This window comes from Cherax quadricarinatus, chromosome 83 (genome assembly GCF_038502225.1).
Source record: "Cherax quadricarinatus isolate ZL_2023a chromosome 83, ASM3850222v1, whole genome shotgun sequence".
In the NCBI taxonomy this organism is placed as follows: Eukaryota; Metazoa; Arthropoda; class Malacostraca; order Decapoda; family Parastacidae; genus Cherax; species Cherax quadricarinatus.
Window position 1 is genome coordinate 14,664,988 of NC_091374.1, and position 15,851 is coordinate 14,680,838.

Genomic DNA, 15,851 nt, shown 5'->3' on the forward strand with positions numbered 1-15,851 from the left:
CCACTGATTTACCACTAGAAATGTGGTTACTGTTCGTTTTACATCCTGGATTCAACAGCCTGCTTCCTATGGTGTGGTCCTTCCTGTGATCATTGACTGATGTGGGCCTTTCATATGAAGAAACTAATGGATGCTCTGTAGGCATTAATCATTCTTAACCTTTAAACTGTCCAAACGTAGATCTATGTTTTTCTTTTACACACTTTCAAATGGAGAAAATCAAGGTCGGAGCACTACACACACAGACGTAGATCTACGTTTGGACAGTTTAAGGTGTTCTCCACTGTACCTGGGGCAGATCAGGAGACAGTACACTTCCTGTATGTGGCCTTGTGCCATTCCAGGCTAGAATATGGCTGGCAGATATAATGTTTGCAGGTGCTTGTCCTCATTTCTGTACTTGCCTGTTTGTGGTTGCAGGGGTTAAATCAGCTCCTGGCCCCACCTCCTGTGGCTTGTGGCATGCTGCTGACTGTGAAACTCATTTTAAGTGTCTTCATGGCTTACATCTTTCTGTCTTTGTTGTAATTTTTTTATAATGCCTGGGCAGCCTGTTGGTATCTTCTGGAGCACTGGGTGGTCCAGAAGATTCTAGAGTGATTAGCATGTCTATGCTTGTCACAAGGATATGGAGTACTGTTGGAGCCCAAGCCATATTAGTGTCTTGGGAAAGAAAGGCTTTCTGTATGATATACCCTTGGAAAGTGGCCACCCCAGTGGAACTTAGACTGGCAGCAAATTATACAGTTTTTCAGGATGTGGGTGTTTGGCCCTCCTCCTTCAACAGGATTCATTATTTAAAAAAAAAAAAAAGTGCTCGTTGAGACTGGATCTGGCACATGCCTCATCCATAGCCACATTTGCAGGTGCACCTGCTTCTTCCTCCCCTTTCCATCCTCCCTAAGTATAGTTGGTGGTATGCCACTGACTGGTACACAGTGTAACAGTTTGTCCACATTTTAACCTGGAGGACATTCATAAACGCCCCTATGGCCTGGTCCACGACCAGGCCTCCCGGTGGATCAGGGCTTGATCAACAAGGCTGTTACTGCTGGCCGCACATAGTTCAACATACAAACCACAGCCCGGCTGATCTGGCACCCACTTTAGGTATCTGTCCAGCTCCCTCTTGAAGACAACCAGGGGTCTATTGGTAATGCCCCTTACGGCTGGTAGGAGGCTGCTGAACAGTCGTGGGCCCTGGATACTTAGTGTTTTCTCTTAGTGTACCAGTGGTGCCCCTACTTTTCACTGGGGATATGTTGCATCGCCTGCCAAGTCTTTTGCTTTCGTAGAGAGTGATTTGTGTGCAGATTAGGCACCAGTCCCTCCAGAATCTTCCAGGTGTAGATTATGATATCTCTCTTGCCTGCACTCGACTGAGTACAAGTCAAGTGCTTCCAGGTGTTCCCAGTAGTTAAGGTGTTTGATGGAACTTATACGTCCAGTCAAGGTTCTCTGCACATTCTCTAGATCTGCAATTTCACCTGCCTTGAATGGGGATGTCAATGTACAGCAGTATTCCAGCCAAGAGAGATTTAAATAGGTTCATCATTGGCTTATCATTTCTTGTCTTGAATGTTCTCATTATCCATCCTATCAGTTTCCTCACAGATGTGATAGTGGCATTGTTGTGGTCCTTGAAGGTGAGATCTTTGGACATTACCACACCATTACTTTTCCGCTCTACTGTGTGATCAGAGTTTGTGGTATGCTCAGTCCTAGCTATTATTTCCTCCAGTTTTCCATAACGGAGTAGTTGGACTTTGTCTTCACTGAACATTACGTAGTTCTCCATTGCCCATTGGAAAACTTGGTTTATATCTTCTTGGAGATTTGCTGTGTCCTCAGTGGATGACACTCGTGCAGATCCTAGTATTGTCTCTAAAGGATGATACAGTACTGTGGTTTACCTCTGCCTGTTTGATATGAGGATGAGGGATGGCCTTTCTGCATTCACTTTTTTTTTTTTATATATATATATATAATTACTGTGGTGCCTGTATTATTATTATTATAATAATCAAAAAGAAGCGCTAAGCCACAAGGGCTATACAGCATGTGGTGCCTGTAGGGATCTTAGGAAACCTTTGACATTTATTTAATGGGATTTTTAATTAATGCTGTTTTTTCCATGTAGTATGAAGGGTTTTGTTTTTGTAGATTATTCTGTTTGTTATACATATAAACATGTTTAGTTCTATTAAAGCTGAGCAACCTATAGTCTAAGTTTTCTGAAAACACTACTACTGTACATTTCCCTCATGCTTACTTAACTTCCTAGATCTAGTACAAGCTCAAAAACTATCAGTTTAACCCTTTCAGTGTCCAAGGCCAAAATCTGAAGTCACGCACCAGTGTCCAAGAATTTAAAAAAAAAAAATTATTTTTCTTATGAAATCGTAGAGAATCTTTTTGTGAAGGTAATAAAACAAAATACGAAATTTGGTGGAAAATTGACGAAATTATGCTCTTGCGAATTTTGATGTGTCAGCGATATTTACGAGTTGGCGATTTTGCCGACTTTGACTCCCATTTTAGGCCAATTACATTATTCCAATCAACCAAATTCTTAGCTATTTCACTAGTATTACTTCTATTCTATCGATTGAGCACAAGAAATCGCCAAATCAACTGTTTCAACTACAAAATAAAGTGATCGGAAATTGTTAATTTGGCCAATTTAACACAAAGTTCAAAATATTCCAATTTCAAAATAGGCTCCAGAATAAACAATGTAGGTATTCCTGGAACTAAACTAACATTTCCTCTGTTCATTAGTTACATTTTGAGGCTTTACAAATAAATTCCATTTTGATTTTTTATTCACGTAATGAATTTTTATTCACACCAAAAAATAGAAGATTTACTGTTATGCAATACTGTAATAATTGTATAAATATCATCACCATATTTGTGAATGTATATTAGACCCACCAGCTGACGTGTATTAGATGTGTGAGGTCGTTTGTTTACTCTTGAATATCAGCAAAAATTTAACATTTCCACTACTTTGAGCTCAGTTTCAAGCCATTTCCAGTGCTAAAACCAATCAAAATCATCTCTATTTCTGTAATATGTCTTCCATTCTATCAAATGAGACCAAGAAATCGCAAATACAACTATAAAAAACATACGAAAAAACACTGCAAAGTCGCTGTTTTAATCGAAAAATCATGATTTCAGTTTTTTCTCTCATTATACACAGTGTGCTGCAGGATCTGTTTTATGTGGTGCACACATACCACATAGATGTATTCTCTCATATCTAGGCCCAAATGTACCACTCACAGTTTATCAGAGTGAGCTGAGCTCATGGCGTAGATCTACAGTTTGGACACTCACCGTAAAGCCGTAGATCTACGGGACGGACCCTGAAAGGGTTAATTAAGGTCATTGCTCATGGCTGTGTTTATATATGCTGAAGAGATATCTTCCACATATTTCACATTTAATTACCCTTGTTCTTCCTAGGTACATTTTTGACAGTAGAAAACCTCATTATTAATATAATTTATATTCTAAATTTAGGCTATCATTGAAGCTGCTGGCTTTCATAGCCTATGTATGGAACCTAATGACCCACTTTCAGACAAATGTGTGGGTTATTGTTTAGCTAGCATAACTAATTAGTGAAATAATGTATGTACTAGTACATGTACAGGAGGGCCCCGTTTATACAGCAGGTTAGGTTCCATGCTACTACTATAAAGTGAATGTTTTTTTTTTTTCACTTTGAAATGTATATAAAAAGCCTGATAATATGTTTACACTATCATATATTAAGTGCAATAGAGCTGTGCCTAAAATATGCATATACAGTACACACATTAAAATATTTTTGTCCTTAGCTTATAGTGAGTGGTGAATATATTGTAGCAAGTCTGAATAAGTGAAGAATGGGTATAATTGAAAAACCACTGTATTAGCAAAATGCCCTGAAGTGGAACTTGTCTGTACTGTATGGTGTGTGCACTGTTTCAGTAATTATTTTAAATTAGTTGCTAAATATTTAAGAAAATTCTAACTCCATCATTCTGATATTTATATTTTTAGAATTCTTAATTGTAATACCTGTAACTTTGAATAAACTTTCACATAAATTATAATCTAAAAATTAAAATACTTGAAATTTTAGCATTTTAAGGACCTAAGACTTTCCCTATAAAATGAATGTAAGCTTCTTAATTAAACATTAATTTGTAAAACATTATTGTAGGGTTGAATATAAAATTCTAACTTTTGCCTGTTCTCAAGATAGTATTCCAAAGATGATTTTTTTTTTATCAGCTTTGCAAAGTCCAGTTCTTTGGTTGAGCAAATATCTGTTGAAAGCAAATACTAAGGCCTGTATTGGCAAATGATTCCCATGTAATGCTACACTGGCATGACAAATGAGCTTATTTGGAACAGGTCCAAATGCTTCTCTTGCATATTCATTATTTGCACCTTTTTTTTAAGCTCCAAAATGCACTTCATTTTTTCTCCTAGCATACACTACCCCTATCCTTGAACTGTTTACTTGGAGTAAATGGACTTAATCAAGATGATCCTTTGTGATACAGTACACATGCAGTACAAATATCATTTCATCTTTTCACTTGTTACATCTACACGACCTCCCCAACTAAATCATCACTTCATATCCCCACTTCTTCAGTCTAAAGCATCACCAAAGTGCAAGTTTCCTTTAGCCCCTAAATCACATACCATTCCCAAATATTTTACTTTTCCTGTCTGAGTCTCTCTTATTTTGTAATTCATCTGTTACTGTTATGGAAGGTTATCCACCCCTATGTACAGTTGTGCTCTCTCCTATCCTCTGATGTCACTTTAATCTTGTTTGGTTGCAAGGGGTTCTTCCTGCCATTGCTTTGCCTTCTCATAAACCAGGTACTTCAGGCCATGATGCCTACTACTATTGATTCATTGCTCTTACTAGTACAGTTTGCAAGTTGTTAGACCCTCTAGTGAATAGACATTTGTTGTGGTATTTGGAGATGCACAATTTTATTTCCACTTGTCAATTTGGCTTTTGTAAGGGCCAATCCACTATTGGCCCCTTACTCCATTTTAATACTTGTACTCCTACTACCTGGAAAGGGAAGTAAAATGCCTACACTTTAAAGGAGGAGTTTGGGATATTGGCAGTTTGGAGGGATGTCTAAGCTGTTGTATTTGAGCGCCTCTGCAAAGACAGTGATTATGTATGAGTGATGGTGAAGTGTTGAATGATAGTTTTTTTTTTTTCGGTTTTTCTTTTTGGGTCACCCTGCCTCGGGAAATGGCCGTGTTAAAAAAAAAAAAATGTTGTTGCTTGTAAATACACCTACCACTTGACTTACGACCGTGTTTTTTATGCCAAATTTCTGGGAAATAAACAACTATTTGTGTTGTACAGTGTTTATCCTAAACCTTACAGTATAAAATACAGTATTAACAACATAAAAAGTAAAGTAAAACATGAAATACCAAAATAAAACAAAAAGTCATTACAAAAATGTTTTGCTGATATTCAGTAGTAAAGTTCGACTTACGACCATTTCTACTTACGACTGGTTTCTCGGAACCGAACTCGGTCGTAAGTCGGATGGTATGTGTACTTTGTTGTTGCTTTTTTTTTTTTTTTTTTTTTTTAACATTACACTACCTGAAGTTATAACATTTTGGCCCAAGTTCATTCCTTAGGCATTTTGGGCAATCTGCTGCTTTTCCTTAAAAATTTCTTGTCTGAGACATTTGTGTCCAGGTTAATGTACTTTCCCCTGACTGTCCCTCAGGGTTGTTCTTAGCATCACTTTTTCTGCTTGCTATCAATGACCTTGCCTCCGTTTTCCCATTTAATATTTGGTCATTTTGTTTTTACTATAGCCTGCAAAGGAGCTGACTTCCCTAGTAGCAGCCTCTCTCCAGGATGCTATCAACAGTGTTTCCCACTGGGTGATTCCTCATGGGTTTAAATTTTCTGTTAAAACACTGCTTTTACTAGACCCTCTGTTGTCTCTAATGCCACATAACTGTGTTGTTCCCATAATCTTGAATGAGATAGGTTTCTCAGCCTTGTTTGACTAATGTATGTCCTGGAAACCTCTCATTACCTACCTGAAAGCAACTTGCTATAGCCAGCTGAACCTTCTTAAAACCCCCTCGCCCATCTTTCTTAGGGGGCTGATAAACACTGTCTTCATTCTGCCCCAGTCTTATCAAAACTGGATTTTGACCAGCTATTTTCTGCAGCCTTTCCCACAACTCTAAACTTGATCTAATTCATCATCAGGGATTGTATGGTGTTTGGTTTACACCAGTAGTTTTTCTGGACAGATTTATACAAAGTCATGACTCTGCTAGCATTTTCACAGCTGAGTTAATTGCAATTCACATTGCTGCCTTCCAAAAAAAATTATCCCTTCTTTCTCCATATACAACTTTGTGGCACATTTCTAGTAAGACATTGTTTTCTGCTGGGTTCTCTAGACATGCAAGGTGGTTTGGGAGCAACAAGCAGGTGAACTGCACGGTCGTCCGTTCATGACCGCCCCATTTCATATAGGGATATTTCATTTTCAGACTATTTTCAATAATCTTAAGACATTCACAGCCATTGGTAATAACAGTGGTCTGTCATCTTGTTGGGGTTTTTGGTTTTCTTAGCTGTCGTGTTTGAGACTACTCTCCATGTCAGACACGTGTCTCGGGTATCTTGTGGAGAACTGCTGTATAGCCCTTGTGGCTTAGCACTTCTTTTTGATTATAATTGTGGAGAACTGCCTAGCACCATTGAGAATTTAAATTCCATTGTCGGTTCGCCATCTATTAATAGGCTGTCCTGTCTACTAGCGGACATGCAGAATTTACCTCTGATGTCCTTGCCACTCTTAACAATTTATCTGACCTCGCTGACAGCCCCCACTTTTGACACCAATTTCCCTTTTGGCTGTCAGCAACATCATTACCTGGAGAGAGTTCTGGGGGTCAATGCCGCCTGGTCTGTGACCAGGCCACCTGGTGGATCAGAGCCTGATCAACCAGGCTGTTACTGCTGGCTGCACGCAAACCAACGTACGAGCCACAGCCCAGCTGGTCAGGTACCGACTATAGGTGCTTGTCCAGTGCCAGTTTGAAGACTGCCAGGGGTCTGTTGGTAATCCCCCTTGTGTATGCTGGGAGGCAGTTGAAGTCTCGGGCCCCTGACACTTATTGTATGGTCTCTTAATGTGCTAGCGACACCCCTGCTTTTCATTGGGGGGATGCTGCATCGTCTGCCAAGTCTTTTGCTTTCGTAGGGAGTGATTTTCGTGTGCAGGTTCGGTACTAGTCCCTCTAGGTCCTAGGATTTTCCAGGTGTATATAATGTATCCTGCCTGCGTTACAGGGAATACAGGTTCAGGAACCTCAAGCGCTCCCAGTAATTGAGGTGGGTTTTTTTTTTTATCTCCGTTATGCGCGCCGTGAAGGTTCTCTACATTTTCTAGGTCAGCAATTTCACCTGCCTTGATGTTTTCCTTTTATAGACTGTCTTTTGCATACTCCTAACCCTTGCAGGTCTCTGATGCTTTCATAGTATAGTACCTTTGCACCAATTTCCAGAATTAATCCTGAATGCCCCCCGCCCCCCACACAGGCTGTATAATTTCTACAGGTTTAGAAATTATAGGTTTAGTGCTTAGTTTTGATTGTAATCTAGGTTAGTGTACATATAGGTCGAATGTTCTGGTGCGAGTATAAATTTTGTAAAGAGGTAGTTCTCTGTTTAGAAGTACATTTAAAGTAGAAAAGTTCATTTAACGATATTTCGAGTGCATACTCTGACCCTTCTGGGTTTTACTGCTTAGCTTTGTGTAAGTACTAAATTTTCATTGTAATTTTCTAGTTATGAAAAGCTGCAATAAATGGGATTGTAAGATTTTCTATTGTAATGTTAATTGCTTTCACTGCAGCTGTACACAATTGTAGGAGGTGATGTGCTGTATGGCCCTTATGGTTTAGTGCTCAGTTGTGATTGTGAAAGATATCAACATGCATGTTACTATGCTGATAGCCAGCATAAGCAATTTCCCTCCATAGAAAACCAGGTTTTTGAAAATGAGTTAAATTCCTAGACATTGTGAACATGCTGAATCATAGAAAATGGGATTCTTGAAAGTGGGAGTGAAATTCCCATAGACTTTCTGGCTAGAGAATGGGAAAAATTTGGGCTGAATCATAGAAAATGGTATTCTTGAAAGTGGGAGTGAGATTCCCATAGACTTTCTGGCTAGAGAATGAGAAAAATTTGGGCTGAATCATAGAAAATGGTATTCTTGAAAGTGGGAGTGAAATTCCCATAGACTTTCTGGCTAGAGAATGGGAAAAATTTGAGCTGAATCATAGAAAATGGGATTCTTGAAAGTGGGAGTGAAATTCCCATAGACTTTCTGGCTAGAGAATGGGAAAAAAATTGGGCTGAATCATAGAAAATGGGATTCTTGAAAGTGGGAGTGAAATTCCCATAGACTTTCTGGCTAGAGAATGGGAAAAATTTGGGCTGAATCATAGAAAATGGTATTCTTGAAAGTGGGAGTGAAATTCCCATAGACTTTCTGGCTAGAGAATGGGAAAAATTTGGGCTGAATCATAGAAAATGGGAAAATTGGGCTGAATCATAGAAAATGGTATTCTTGAAAGTGGGAGTGAAATTCCCATAGACTTTCTGGCTAGAGAATGGGAAAATTGGGCTGAATCATAGAAAATGGGATTCTTGAAAGTGGGAGTGAAATTCCCATAGACTTTCTGGCTAGAGAATGGGAAAAATTTGAGCTGAATCATAGAAAATGGGATTCTTGAAAGTGGGAGTGAAATTCCCATAGACTTTCTGGCTAGAGAATGGGAAAAATTTGGGCTGAATCATAGAAAATGGTATTCTTGAAAGTGGGAGTGAAATTCCCATAGACTTTCTGGCTAGAGAATGGGAAAATTGGGCTGAATCATAGAAAATGGGAAAAATTTGGGCTGAATCATAGAAAATGGTATTCTTGAAAGTGGGAGTGAAATTCCCATAGACTTTCTGGCTAGAGAATGGGAAAAATTTGGGCTGAATCATAGAAAATGGGATTCTTGAAAGTGGGAGTGAAATTCCCATAGACTTTCTGGATAGAGAATGGGAAAAATTTGAACTGAATCATAGAAAATGGGAAAATTGGGCTGAATCATAGAAAATGGGATTCTTGAAAGTGGGAGTGAAATTCCCATAGACTTTCTGGCTAGAGAATGGGAAAAATTTGGGCTGAATCATAGAAAATGGGATTCTTGAAAGTGGGAGTGAAATTCCCATAGACTTTCTGGCTAGAGAATGGGAAAAATTTGGGCTGAATCATAGAAAATGGTATTCTTGAAAGTGGGAGTGAAATTCCCATAGACTTTCTGGCTAGAGAATGGGAAAAATTTGAGCTGAATCATAGAAAATGGGAAAATTGGGCTGAATCATAGAAAATAGGAAAAATTTGGGCTGAATCATAGAAAATGGGATTCTTGAAAGTTGGAGTGAAATTCCCATAGACTTTCTGGCTAGAGAATGGGAAAATTTTTGGCTGAATCATAGAAAATGGGAGTGAAATTGCATTTTGAATGATACAGAAAGTAATACTACAAGCCAATTTTACATTCCCAGGTGCTGAACCCAGAGCAGTCATATAGCACCTCCAGAAATGGGACAATCAGATTCAAGCCCCTTGATCAACAGCCTCTGGCATCAAGGAACCTCCCTCAATTGGCACACAAATCACCCCCCCGCCCCCATGCTTGGTCAAATTTAATCCACATCCTTTAGTGGTTATATGTATTTTACGTTTTTTTTTATACAGTATAATTTCTTAATGAATACTACATACCTTTTAACACAATTCAATTCAAACTATTCTCTATAAGTATTACAATGCTGAGTTTACAGAATTTGGTTGTGGTGTGGTTTACATGTAGAATAATAATTAGAGTGTACCACTAGAACACCTAGCATGGCTAGGCATTTCGGGCAGACTTGTATTAAATCTTAGGTTTAAAATGTTACAAAATTATGAGATAAGTTGGTATTATGGCTAAGTGACTAAATACTAGTTGTGAGTTTAGCAATGTGAATGCTTTTGTTTTGGCACTATACATAGTTTCAGTATTGGAGTATCACAGGCCAATAACCCACAAAACTACAAAGATTTAAATACAAAATGTTAATAATGTACAGTATACAAAAATTGGGCATGGATCACATTAGTTATCAAACATCACTTCTGCCTCTAACTTTCTCTTTCATATAGCCATCTGCTGAAGTCTGCTTAAAATTTTTTTGAAACAATTGCTATCATATCTGTACTGTATTATTTACCTCAACACTGGCTAGTTTCATATGAATAATTTATATACCCAACTGTTTTAATTGTAACCGTTCCCGTCTTGTGAACACCCTAGATGAGAATTACACCTTACTGCTACTATATACACAGAATACCGAGTTCAATTTTCATACTTCATGGCCTTCCAGTTCTAATGGGAAGTGGGCGAGAATTCCTCCTCCATAAGCAGTCATAAAAATCCACTAAAATACCATGAGCAAGGGGGCTAATAGCCCCCTTCATATTAAAAAAAAAAAAAAAAAAAAGTTTAAAATTGGGTTGCCTGAATGTGTGGGTGTAGTATAAATGAGAATTTATTTTTGATATGAAAAAGAAGCTTGATATAGCAAAATGAAACAAGGCTAAAGGGGGGTGGGGTTAAACTGGGCATATCCAAGAGAACTAAAGTAGCATTATGTAGATTAAATTGTATGTACAGATTATGGGAGAAGTGAATGTTTACAGTTTTGAACAAAGTGCAATCATGGACCTAAAGGATAAGGTTCAAGACACTTTTTTTAGATGTCATAGTAGGAAAGTCTGGAGTGCCAAAGGTAAATGATAATGGAAGTCTCTGAATTATGAAGATTTAATAGGCAAAACTTTTAAAAACAAGAAAAGTAGTCAACGATACATGATATAGAGCATAACAGTTTACTAGACTGCTTTAGAAGATATAATCAAAAAGAAGCGCTAAGCCACAAGGGCTATACAGCGCTGGCTTTAGAAGATAAAAGGTGGTGCATGTTTTTAGAGGGTTGATGAATACATCATAGGCAACTATTAGGAAAAAAGAGTATACTTGATGAGGTTGAAGAGGGAGTAATTTCAGAATTCAGTGCTAGTGTGCAGAAATTTATAGGTATAGAGGGTTGGAGCAGGTGGAGAAAATGAGTGATGGAATGTAGTGGGAAAATGGAGAGAGTTATGAGTGTGTTTACCAATGTAGAGATATACAGAGGGTAAGTACATGGCAAGAAAGATTAAAAGAGATGAGTGTAAAATAGAGAATTACAGAATAGGCAAGGCTTTATCTACAAATTTTGATGAGACTAAGGAAAAGTTTTAAAAGAATGAAAAAGCCCAGGGAACTAATGAACTTGGCAGTTAAAATAAAACAAGGGGAAACAAATGTGTGGGGGGAGGGGTAAACCTTACATGTAATGGACCTCTGCATGATGGAGTTTGGAAATATGGACAAAAATCTGCAGGGTCAATTGATTCAGTTGTTTGGCTATAGAAATGTCCAATATTACAATCACAGCAAAACACTCGCTTCTCTATCCACTACAATCTCCTTTACCAGCCACCCACTCCCTATTTGTCTATTATATTAATGATTACTAGGTATAAATAGAGATACAAATATAAACATACAAAAAAGTAGATATAATATAGCTTCTCCTCACTTAGCGACGTACTCGTTTGCCAATGACTCGGACTTATGACGGGCTCTCTGACCAGTATGCATACCTAAATATTAGAGCTGATTTCCTCTATTCTGTTTATTACAATATACAGTACACTACTGTATAAGCATTTAAAAATATACCAGAAATGTTATAAATGGTGCAAAGGTGACATTAAAACAATATCAAAGATGGTTGACACAAACCTACCACCATAGTATGCTCCTCACTTAGCACAAATTCATTTACCAACATGGTCTTGGAACAGAACTCCATCATTAAGCAAGGAGAGGCTGTACACACATCTGTATAGGAAGGATAAAGTCCTCAAGATTCCTTGGGAAGCAAACCATCAAGAAGCACATGGTTGTCCCTCAGGGTAGTGTAGCCAGCAATATGACACATGCACTAGTTCACAATAACATCTAGTTGGCTACTGTGGCTTCCACAGCCATCAAGAACTCTAAGAAGTAGCTGAATGTTTACTATCCAGTTTCCACCATTGGTGCCCAATCAGTCCTGTGTGGTCACTGAAAAAGAGATATGAGAAATAGAGGTTTCTCCACTATGATAAAGTAACACAAATATGTATTTATGCAATAAGGATGACCTATGTAATGCACGTGTAATCCTCAAGAACAATGAGGGATACCTGACGAGTTATACCAATGCACAGATGGTCTAAGAGCCAGATCTCAATAGTTGCCAATGTTTGAAAGCCTCTCTGAATGCTCTAACAATAATGATCACACAACAGGAAGTTACAATATTCCCGCCACACTAGCACATGATAAACATGCTTCACCCTGCCCACTATCAGACATGGTTGTCAGATGACTTAACACTAAACCTTTACCTCTGTGCTACTCAAGTGCCCTCCTAAGCACTGTCTTATTCATCAACTTGTCAGATAAGATTTCGTTCGGATTTTTAACCCCGGAGGGTTAGCCACCCAGGATAACCCAAGAAAGTCAGTGCGTCATCAAGGACTGTTTAACTTATTTCCATTGGGGTCCTTAATCTTGTCCCCCAGGATGCGACCCACACCAGTCGACTAACACCCAGGTACCTATTTGCTGCTAGGTGAACAGGACAACAGGTGTAAGGAAACGTATCGAAATGTTTCCACCCGCCGTTTAATCATACGAAAGGAGCAATGTAGTATGTACGAGTACCATCTGACTTATGACCACTTGTACTTATGACTGTACGTCTGGAAGCAGGGCTGGGCGAGCCGATGCATACCGCCGAACGACAGTCAACTGCTACTTGCAGGGGAGCTCTCAAATCACTGAGGCAGCATCACTTTGAGTTACCCTGTCTTAGCAGCAGCATCATACTGTATCAACTGTACTGCACGGTATATATGTACCTGGACAGTAAATTTCACCGGTTTGTCAAGATTGAGAGAATGGTATAGGACACAATGTATCCATACCGAGAAATTTACGACGAAAAGAAAAAAAGGGAAATTCAAACAAATCTCAGTATGTTTATCAAGAGTGCTCCCCTACCCCTTCAGAGGAAGAACGCGAAGATGATCCCCAACTAAGCACTAGTGGGCTGTAATTGTGTCCGAATCCTTATTTTTGTTTTATTTATATTATTTCGTTGAAATTTCCTAGAGTTTCCTTTTCTATTTTTTGAATTTGTGTAATTTGAATTTACACTGTTTACAGCTTAGCTTATTTTGTACTTTTCTGTTCATGCATACAAATGTTTTCAGTTTCTTACATTCGAAATGAATTCGAACACATTGTTTTGTATGTTTTTGTATGCTCAAAGCTACAAACTAGGTGAAATACAACTTGATCATACAGAATGTGAAAAAGACTTGGTAGTCATGGTAAGCAGAAATCTGAAGCCAAGACAGCAGTGCCTAAGGGTGTGCAACAAGGCTAACAGATTACTAAGATTTATCTCGAGAAGTATAAATGACAGAAGTCCAAAAGTTATTTTACAGCTCTATACATCGCTACTGAGGCCTCATTTATATTATGCTGCTCAGTTTTGGTCTCCTTAATACAGGTTGGATATAGACTCACTGGAGAACATACAAAGAATGACTAAAATGATTTATTGTGTAAGGAATCTCTCGTATGAAGACAGACTTAAAGCCTTAAATCTTCACTCTCTGAAGAGACGTAGAATGAGGGGGAGATATAATTTAAGTGTATAAGTGGATGATGGGCATAGGTAAGCACAGTGGACCCTCAACCAACAGCTTTAATCTGTTCCAGAGAGCTAGCCTTTAGTCGAATTAATTTTCCCCATAAGAAATTACGAAAATCCAATTAATCCATTTCAGACAGCCAAAAGTATTAACAAAAATTATTTTTTTTTTAAAGATTAAATATAAATATACAGAGAAAACAATGACAAATATAAAGCACTAATAAAATGGATAAATAAACATTTAACATCACACTTATCTGTACTGACTTATCTTTATTGACTTGACTTGGTGTATGATAGACACGTAGGAGGCAAGAAGGCAAGTTTATTATGCTTCAATATGATGCTAATATCATCTCTATGGCTTATTTATCTATCAAAATTCATCTAATATGACATTATAAACAATATTAATAACATAGAAACATGATATATACTCTAGAATGAATAAAATATGAGAGTAGTAAATGGTGTGTTATTGTTGGGTTTAAGGGCTGCCACTGAGAGAAGCTGTATTGGAGGTGGAGGTTTCTGGCACCAACACTATCACACTCAATGTATGTAATTTATAAATAAGAAATATTTACATTTTAATTTATAAGTAAGTTTATTCAGGTATACGCAAATACAGTTACATAGATTATCACACAGCAGCATGTGTGTCAAGTACCTAGGATAACCCAAAAAAGTCAGTGACTTGCATATTTCCATCGGGGTTTTTTAGTGGAAGATATCAGGCCGGCGTATGTTCAGCGGATATACACACATCCAACAACACTGGAGAGTTACTTTTGTGTCATTTTTCTATCGCTTACTCGCTTAGCTTACTTGACCTGCTGCTTTAGTATCGTACATATTGTAGAATCACTGAATCACTGCAGAAGGCACATTGTCCCCTCTCTCTTCCTCCTCCACTTTGGTACTTTGCTACGAGTTTTTTCTTGAATTTTATTTCATTTCTTTCCTTCTTTATCACAGGGCTGGCACTATAAACTCTCTGGGCCCATGGAGGCTTATTTAGCAGTTACAAGCACTAAAAACAATGGAAGAACACAAAATATATCACATGTACACATGGAATCGAGCACAACGGCTTGTAAGCAATGGGACACTGGCTATACACGGAGTACTGGAGTGGCTGGGCCTGCTCAGGATGAAAGCCTTTAGACAAGTTTTTTGGCATTGTTAGAGCCAACATTTTGATGCCAAAGAGCCATTAGACAATGCCATCATTAGCTGAGGGTACACTCTATTCTAAGAAGCAAGATTGCCACCCATCTAGATACCTATCAGTTACACAATCCAGGGCAATGTGGGTTTAGAGCAGGCCACTCCTGCTTGTCCCAACTACTGAACCACTATGAAAGTCTTGGATGCTCTAGAGGACAAACAAAATGCAGATGTAGTATACAAAGACTTTGCAAAAGCCTTCGACAAGTGCGACCATGGTGTAATAGAGCACAAAATGCATGATAAAGGAATAACAGGAAAAGCTGGTAGATGGATTTATAACTTTGTAATAGAACACAAAGGGTAACAGAGTAAAGTCTGAGGCAGTTACAGTGAAAAACTCTGTTCCACAAGGCACAGTACTTGCCCCCATCCTGTTCCTCATATCTGACAAACAGAAATTTAAGCCACAGCATTGTGTCTTTTTTTGCGAATAACACCCAAATTTGCATGACAGTGACCTCCACTGAAGACACTACAAGACTAAGTAGACATCATCCAAATCTTTAAATGGGCTAAGGAAACATGAACTTCAATGAAGAGAAATTTCAATTACCCCAATATGAAAAACTAGAGGAAATTAAAACTATATCAGAGTATAAAACAAATTCCAACCACACAATGGAGTGAAAAACTATTGTGAAGGACCTGGGAGTGTTAATGTCAGAGGATCTCA

General features: G+C 38.2%; 1 long non-coding RNA gene across 6 annotated transcripts in view; it reads right to left on the reverse strand.

Moving 5' to 3' along the window:
* Window positions 1-9,799: 9,799 nt before the first annotated feature.
* The window catches only part of LOC138855162 (uncharacterized), a 163,837-nt gene continuing 157,785 nt past the window's right edge, over window positions 9,800-15,851 (reverse strand). For all 6 annotated transcript variants that reach the window (XR_011394346.1, XR_011394348.1, XR_011394345.1 and 3 more), the window contains one exon: window positions 9,800-12,300. This is a non-coding gene — a long non-coding RNA (uncharacterized lncRNA). The remainder of the gene's footprint in view (window positions 12,301-15,851) is intronic.